Here is a 9,392-nt window from a genome sequence, read left to right on the forward strand (position 1 = left end):
TGCAGCTGACTTGCTGAAACAGTACCTTGGGTCCAGCACCTTTCCTTGGGAACAAGGCAAGCACAGGCTGTAAACTTTCTTGCGTGGTGTGTCAAAATATAGCTGTAGCAGAGATTTTCTGAATGACCATAATAATAATTGTGATCAAAGATCTTTTTGACTTTGGATGGAGAATACATCTTTCTTTACTTCAAAGTGATGTTGCAGCTTTTCTACTATCCTTGAGTACAGGACTTCAGACAGAGGAACTGCTCTTTTAAGAGTAAGAAAGCAAGAGCAGGAGTAGGATATCAGAGAAACTTTTGACAGGGTGGTGTCCCAAAGCAGAACAGAGCAGGAATTTTGCCGTAAGGGATCTAAAATAAAGTGTTTACATTGAGACCATATTCACACTACTCTTCTGGCATCACTAGGGCAGGATAGATATTACCAGAGGTCATTCAATTTTGAGGCACCCCAAAAAGTGACCCAGAGACTCCAATTATATGGAGACTATTAGGCATGTTATTTAGCTGCCTAAAATTAAGCATGACAAACTGAAACTTAATCAATTAAAAAGATGAGACATCCTCTCACAACACAAGACTGGAAATGGCCAGCTACCTTCTTGGTGCTGTGATTCTGGCAGAAAAATGCAGAACAGCAGCTGCTGGAGCCCTGCTCTGCTACCTGAACAGTATTGATGGCATGTATTAAGCAGGCACTGCTTCAGCCCAGTAAATGTACTCTATTAGTGACTGTGCAGAGAATCCCTTATAAAGGCATCAGTGATCCTTGGTAGTAAACCATGCCCTGTTCACGGCTAAAGATATGTTCTGATTATCATTTTCCCCTGCTTACTTTTGACTGACTCATCCTGACACATGGAATGGAAATTAAGAAATATGGCTGTTGGTTCTGGACACAGTGCTGTGTCCTCTATGGACCATGAAGCACATAAATCAAAGAAAATATAGACTCTTATTTTTTTTTGTTTGTATTTTTTGTTCTTCTTTCTATCTACAGGTTTTCTAATGCTGCCTCTGCCAGCAGTGATTCAAAAAACCATATGCTCTTAGTAGTAAAAAGAACGTCCAATCTCTGATGTTCTTTTCTTTTTCTGTTCAGCAAGAGGCTTAATAATTAGACACTCTATCTGTTTGATTTGTATATAACTTTTCCACCTCTGAACATTCCTATTATAATTCCAGAGGTACGATGAACAAGGTGTTTTCCATACGACCTGCAGCTCAGTGACCCTGAATGGCAATAGATTCAGAGCTCTCGACTCTACCTGAACTGTTGTTCACAAGGAGCTACTTGTCATATCCATCACATCCCTCCAGGGTCTGAACCATGCCGTGGGAGTATTTTATAAAGTATGCAGCAGAATAGAAAAGGTACTGAGGATGATTCCAGTTGCCTCTGCAGTCAATTGTCATCGGCATATTTTTTAAAGAATTCTAAGTATTTGGTGATATGTAACAAAATCAGACTATCCAAGAGCACCAGGATAGTTTCTGAGACTCTCATATTCATATATTGCAGTGTTGCCTGTCATCCACCTATGCCTACATGTAATACAAGTGAGGAGATCATTTGTGCATTTGGTTCTTTATCTGGGGTTATGCTCATGAATCCAGAGGTACACCAGGTATATTCTGACAGACCTGACTTGAGATTCAAACAAGCACTTATGCAAGCATCACACATACACAGACTTATGGAATCAGGGAAGAGCTACAGTACTGCTGTAGCCTGGGAATGCTGAAAGCAATGGGGCTGAGATGAACACAGGGCCTGAAACAGCCAAACTGGTTGGAAACATCTGAAGTCAGTCTTTCTGTCTCTAGAGAACTCAGCTAATCCTTGTCCTAGGCAATGACAATCCTACTTAAGCAGCAGACACACTCATTTTGGAGTCCCTGAGGCTGGTAGTATTGACAATTGCTGTTGTCATTGCTTGCTCTTCATCTGCACTATCCCAAGGCAGTCTTTGCACTGTGTTATGTCTACAGCTTCTGAAGTTACAGCCTTTGTTTCTTTCACCATCTTCTCCAAGCTAAGGCAGATTTCATCCAGGAGTTAGGTATTTATAAACCAGCAGTGAATTTGCCAAAAACTTTAGCAAGGAATTATACAGGCTGTACAGAATATATAGACAGGGTTAGCATAAAATTTCCTAATATTTAATTTTAAGTTCCATTAAAGAACAACATGTATACTTGAAAAACAAAAACACTTACTTCAGTTTTCCCCATATGGCTTTTCATCAAGGGAATTGGTAATATTGTAGCAATCTATCACCCACCAAATGGTCACTGCACACCTATAAAACTTCACTACCTTGCATACAGACAAACTGATGGAATTTGAAATGTCAAGGCATGTGTTAGGTTAGAGACTGTTCACTCTGGTCTCCTTCTGTCCTCTCTTCTCCTCCCCTATGTCTGCCTCTCTGGGGGCTCTTCTGCATTGACCTTGCAGCACCCACTTCAGATTTGTTACAGCAGGAAGTTACAATAACCCTGTAACTCTGAACAAGGGTTTTTTTGGAAAAAAACCTGGGGTAAAGAAGAGGTGACCTGATCACCAAGAACACCAGCAAGTCCCACTGGTCTTCAGATATAGCATAATTATTTTGAAAGACTACCTTCATAACTTATGCAGTAAAGTGCCACTGATTATATTCTGCCCCTCCCTCTCCATGTCCCTCTGATGTTCTTGATGCCTCCTCTGCCAAACTCTAGACCAAGAAGCTTCTCTGCCTCCTAGATTTACCACTTTTAAGCTGATGGCCCCAGGATGAGGGGATGAAGGCATCCCTGGGGCCCTTAATTTTTGCTGTTTGCATCCTCCCCATTCCTGTGTAAATGGGTCAGATAGCAATGACAAAGCAGCCTGGGAAGTTTCTGCCTCCTGAAAGTTTAATTGGGGAAAAGAGGATTCACAGAAAAGAGCCACACAGCCTCACAACCTCCCATACTGCAGCTGATACTGCTTAAGATTTCTTGCAGCAATTTACACTTCCCAAGCAAATGCTGGAACAAGATGAGAAACATTTATTCCTCAAAAAGATGCCTTTACTTTCACATATTATTTTTTTGATCAGCTGATCTCTGCAGGTGACATCATGCTGGACTAGTCTGCTAAGGCAGAGGTTGCCCCTGAGACAGCTAAATCTGCAATTCTTGAGCAGCAGTGACCACTTGCCCAGACATTGTTCTGCCAGGATGACAGAATCAGTGCAAACTCTGACTTTCAGAACCTGGAGACTCAACTCATTTCAATCCTTTTAACAGTTGAAATTCTGTGAGCAGCATGAAAGCTGTTCCTTTTAATACACAGTGGAAAACACTAATGGGGTCAGCTCCAAGGGTCTTGGTGGGAGATCTTTGACTGGGCTCACAGACACAGATATTTTTTCTATGATGACAAACTGGAGGAAGCCTTAAAAAATAGTGTAGAAGAATTGGGCTTAAATGCTTTGCAATGTTTCTGTACTTTTAAGAAATAGGCCAAAAAAGTATGTGACATTGGATGGAGAAGAACTTTTTGTTTCCATTAGAGTAGTAAATGGAATAATTGTTAATTTTCACCTGTTTTATTTATTTTTTATAGACACAACATCAAACTACTAGAGCTTCTGCACTGCCTTGTTAATCTGCCATTGTGAGAAATGCAATGTTTCCACAGTTGGGCTTACTTGGGCTGATCAATGACATAGTCACTGTGCTCTCCTCTCCTCTCTGCTCACAGTCTGCCTCGTGCCAACTACAGCTGTTGCCTGTGACCATCAAAAGTTGGGTCTGAGGCATTTTCTTTTTTGGCTAAGAAGCATGTTTAATCTGAAAGCAAGTATAACCTTACCAATTTTCAAACTACAACAAATAATAAAGACTCTGTGCTCCAAGAATAACAAGAAATAATGGAAAGTATGGGATTTAGAAAACTAAAACGAATAATATACATTCAATACATTTCCTTTCTGTAATGACCATGGCTTCTTAAGTCAGCTCACAGTGTTTGTAGGTGGCACATGACCTTGCCCTAGCTGATGAAGCAATCTTGTCTCCAGCCACTCAGATATCTCTATCATCTCTATTTCTATCTATCTCTGTGTCAGAAACACAATGTCCTGTCCTGTCATCACCGTCTTCTGAAAGACAGCAATACTGTACCTATATTATGTGAATGTCACTTAGTTACACACATTACAGAGAAAAACAGTGGTTCCTTGTGCTGTCACCACTCAGTCCAGCTGTCCCAGGGTCTCTGCCTGTGCTCTAGAGCAGGAAATGGCCTCATACTGCCTTTGCAGTACAAATAGCAAAGTGAAACTGCAACACTCAAGCAAGACAGCATGAGACCTAAGCAACTAGTAAAGATAAAGCATTGCTAGGAAATACTTCAAGACGTAAAAAACTCAGGATTCATATTTCTCAAATACTTCTGTCTTAATTATCCCATTAGAGTCTCTCATTTGCACTTGCCTCAGAATTTCTTTTGCACAGGAGAAAAATGGATAAAGTGATGGTCACAGGCTGCTTTTCTGCTGAGTCTCAGCAGAGTTATTGAGGAATCTGATAAAATGAAAATATCCATCAATACAATAACATAGTCTGTAGGACAGCTCTTTTACAAGTAGCTCTAAAGCTCAAAGACAGCTAAATGACACATTTTTCTTAATGTAGTAACATTTCAATAATTTAATCAAAGCTACAGAGGAAAAATGCCCTTCAGAAAGTTCATGTAATTGCATGGCTCTGTCTTTAAGCTGAACCTTTATCTCAGAGCTCCTATGAAAAATCAAAATCTGGCAACATACTTGATCTGGTTCTTTGAAAGACAGCAGTAGAAACTCCTGACCCAAAGCTTAGTATTTTTGATTTGTCAGAGGCCAGGAAAAGCTAAATGCTTCTGAGGATGTGAAGGTTCACTGGGGTAAAATAAGAAAAGGGAAAAAGACAGCAGGGATCTCTAAAGGGACTGCAATCTGAAAGTGGTGAGTCTACTCACAAGATTTATTAGCTGTTGACCTCCTTCCACCACTTAGGCTATAATGTGATGACAGCCGGGCGGCGATGGAGAGAAGCCACTTTTCCTCCTTGATGCTGACCTGGAGAATTAGGATCGTGAACCAGTCACACAAGCATGCCTTGTAAAACCATCCAAGGCAATTGCATAGCCACCTGCTCCCCTGCTTTTTAGTACATCAAGGGCAGTTGTCAATTCTTTGAAAGTCAAAACCATTTGAGGTCCTGCAGCTGTCTCAAGTCCCCAGGGAGCAGAGGCAAATAAAATGTTGATGTGATTTCCTTTACTGTATGATCTCACCTTAAGTAATTTTTTTAATTGGGAAATTCACTGTATTGTCATTTAATTTTGAAAAATTAAAAATTTAATTAAAAATTACTGAAGATGGAACAGTATAAGAAGTTGATCTGGGAAGGAACAGATCTCTGAATCTTTATAGAAATCTGGCAAAAGGTGAACCTTATAATGGGGGCCAGGTGTGGAGTAAAACCAGCCACACCCTTCTTTCCACCCAGCTGGGACCAGATCATAGACCCTTGAAAAAAATAGCCTACCCTCATGTCTTTAACCCCTAGAACAGTGCATAAACAAATTTATATAAAATTATATAAAAAATACCACTGGAAACACTTTTGTTGACTTATGGCAAGATGTGAGAAAGCAACAAGCTTTTTTGACTTATTGATCAAATCTCCACCCATCTCCACATCATTTTAATTTTTTAAAAAATAGTTTGGAAAAGCTCATATGCAAATGGAAGCCCTTAACTAGAACCACAAACTGTTTCAGTTCATGATCATGTAAGTCCTTAAAACAAGATATTAAAGTACTTGACTTTAAAACTAGATATTATTTTGAAATAAAAATAAATACAAATTATTCTTTTACAAAGAGTCCAAACAGAAAATATCTTCGCATGCTTTTCTTCTGACACATTCCACTTCCCATTCTGGAAGGGCAATAGCTCAAATTCACAAAAAAAATTATAGTGTTCTGAAACCACTCCTTTAGGTGAATTTATTCTTCACTGTCAAATTCATTAGTCTGCAATCGAGACAGAGATTAGCATACTAGATAACTTTTTTTTCAGTTTCTGGTTTTATATCTTTCTGTAGTTGTTTTATTCCCCATAGTGTGACTAGAAAGTTACAGTACCATCAAAAACATGTACACTATTTTACCTTTTTCTTACACATACCACAGTGATAAAAAGGAATTCAAGAATGTGCCTAATTATAATATTATGGGGGCAAAAAACCCTGTTAAATGGTGTTTAAGTATAAACATCTGGACTATTGGCAGGCAAAATTAAACTAGAGAATATGTCTGTATAGTTGTTGAAGTTATAGCGTATAATTGAAGTTTCCAGCCAAAAATAATTTAAATAGTTATGAAGAACATGCAGCCTGTCCTGTCTCACTGAGAAGAAGCTCAACTTTACCCTTGAATGCAAATAAGACCATGAGATAATTTAGTCTAGCAGGAAATAGGAAAAGTGTAAGTGAAGCTCTATATTTTCACCTACTACACAATATATCCACTTCTACAATACTGCACTAGTACTGGTCAATTGAGCTAAGGTATTGCTAAAGAAAAAAAAAAAAACCAAAAATTATGCTCTTGGCCTTGCTGTTTTGTATGCTCACAGCCTAGCTGCTTTATTTTAAAATACAAACAAATGTTAGGTCATACTTTCTATGGATATTCTTCCTTTTTAGCAATATGCCATGAAAAATGAATTGGACTTCTCATTCTTTCAAAAGAAGAGAAAAAAAAATAATCTTCCTGAGTCCCTTTTTTAGACATAGGCTTTAAAACAGCATTCTTAATGAAAGAGCCTGCTAGACCTCATGAGCTGCCAGCAGAAGAGGCTCTTCTCCAGCTGATGCTAGACCATGTCTGAGGGCTGCTGTGTGACTCTGAAGCACAAGGCTGCTGTGGCACCTTTGCTAGTCCCTGGGGTGGTCAAGATGCAGGGCATTCACCTTAGACTGCCCCTCTCCTCTTGCCTCTCTCCTCCAGGGGCAAGAAACCTGAGATTCTTTTCCCCTCACATTTTAAAACGTCACTGCCCCTTCCATCTCCCTGAATTCTTCACCTTCAACACCTTTGGGCAAGAGGTACCCTGGGAACAATTCTTGTCATCCATGAATGCAGGAACGAGAGGTCAAGGACTCAGATGTACCTGGCACCTTTTACTGTTTCTCAGCCGTGAGGAAGGCTTTCTCTGCTGTTCCCTGTTCCTCACTCTAAGCCCCACAGTGAGGAAACAAACCATAAAACAAAAGCATCTTCATGGAAGAATTGCAGTGTTGCCCAGAATTGTGGTTTTCATGCAATTTCACATCTGCAAAATAGTACTCACAGTCACAGCTCCTGGAATCAGGATCTAATGGTAAATCTATTTTAAAATTTTAACTGAAGTTTTTAACTTTTGTGGATATGGAGAAAAAAGGCTTCTTGTGTGAAGTGAGTCCAAGGAACCAGAAGTCAAATGAAAAGAAAACCCTAAAACATGACTATTATTATTTAATAATCATATTTCTGCGGGAGGGAAAGAGTGTGACTCACAGGTTTTAAGTGGTTTTAAGGACAAGAACAGTTAAATGGGAGAAGCAGGATATTTTGCTTTTTCTGAATGTTGCAGTTATTGTTTAAGTGACAGAATTAATTAATCATATATGGGAGTAGCAGTATCCATTCTGGATGTGAAAGGAATATGACTCCAGAGGAAAAAAAAAAATATTTTGAAGAAGGAAATCAAGAAAAGGGCAAATAGAAACAATGACAATAGGGCTCATTTTACAGGTTTTATTTCAAAAAGAGCAAATTCAGGTCTGCACCTTCATTAGGTGTGAACACAATACACTGGTTCATTAGCAACTATAAGAATGCTGTCTGTCTTGATTATGGAATGTTTCCGTGTCAGAAACAACATTTTTACATGCTTTTGGGTTTTGTCATTTACTACTTAGGTATTTTCTACTCCTAAGACAATTTCCTGCAGAGGAAATGTTATTGTTCTCATTCAAGTAGCATTTTTTAGTAACTGTTATTGTTTCCTATCAGCAATTCTGTGTTTTGGGACAGAACCAAATTGTCTGCTTTAAATTCAATCTCTGTTACACTTTCTCCAGAATTGCTGATGAGATAGCAATTTCCCAGCCCATCATCCAGAAAGATTATAATAGAATCTCCATAAGAGTTTGTGCTGTCTGTGCTGTGTTATATCAGATTGCAGGTGATAGTGCTGTTTCTTCTGTTCATTATGAGCATCTGGTACCAAGAGATCTCCTTGCTTTCACAGGCCAGCACGGTTCTAGTGGTGAATCTGATTCTACAGTGCTGAAATGTGGACACCCATAGCTATAAGCACCATCTTTCTGCCTTGTTTTGTGTAGACCATGTGTTTTATCTCCACCTATGAAGGTGCTACCTAACCTACATACATCTTGAGGAGGACTATGATGAAGATGGCACATCCATAGGCAGATATTAGCCCCTTAAAACTAATCCTTCTCTTTGAAATTAAATGTGTGTAAGAAAGAGCCATGACACAAGATCCAGAAAACCACACATGGACTGTTATGTGCATTCTAGTTTTATTCTCTGGAGATAGTGTTGTATGTCCCTGGTACAAATAAAACCAGTTATGATATTTAATTAAGTTTTTATTCTATTTGTGTGTGTGCAGGCTTGCAAACGATTCAATGTTTGCAAAAAAAGCCCCAACTTTTTTTTAATGTCACAGTGACGTGTAAAGGGGTGAGATTGCAAGACATTCAAGGTGTGTTTTAACTGATGCAAATTCCATTCTGAGTTCAACAATCACTGATTTTGTTACATGCTCCATTGAGGGTCCAAGACTATGTATCACACATCCTGTGTCCTATTTCTCCAGTCTGTGCAGGTATTTTTCTGGATATTTTCCCACCAAAAGGTGTTGACAATCACAAAACCAATTCTTTTGTGGTGAAAATCACTGCAAGTCAAACGATGTCCATCTGGACTTGTACAAGTCCAGTGCAAAAAGGCACTGAAAGAGAAACATGGAGATGAGTTCTTTACTGGATAGCACAATTCAGCCTTGTACTGGATAGAACTCTTTTAGAGCTTTGTCTGACCAAATGCATGCACTTTCCAATATAACTGGAGGCCTGAATGCATAAGTACAGGAGATCTTCCATAATTCATGTCATTTTCTTATGTCATTACTCATGGATATTAAAAAAAATATCAGATGATAACAGATCACTTAAGACTCTTTACACTCTAGTTGTATATTTTAACTCAGCTGACAATTTCTTTTACCTAGTCAGACAGCACAGCCAGTTGACCCTCTACTGTAAGTGGTAGCACTATATAAGTCATTTCCC

General features: G+C 39.0%; 1 long non-coding RNA gene across 1 annotated transcript; it reads right to left on the reverse strand.

Annotated features, from left to right (window-relative positions):
• Nucleotides 1-4,421: 4,421 nt before the first annotated feature.
• LOC135298213 (uncharacterized) lies at nt 4,422-5,442 on the reverse strand. Its single transcript, XR_010360226.1, has 3 exons — nt 5,317-5,442; nt 4,999-5,098; nt 4,422-4,562 (listed from the first exon to the last, which is right to left on the reverse strand). It is a non-coding gene; the product is annotated as an uncharacterized LOC135298213 (long non-coding RNA).
• Nucleotides 5,443-9,392: the final 3,950 nt, after the last annotated feature.

The sequence above is a fragment of the Passer domesticus genome, chromosome 3, assembly GCF_036417665.1.
Source record: "Passer domesticus isolate bPasDom1 chromosome 3, bPasDom1.hap1, whole genome shotgun sequence".
Classification (NCBI taxonomy): Eukaryota; Metazoa; Chordata; class Aves; order Passeriformes; family Passeridae; genus Passer; species Passer domesticus.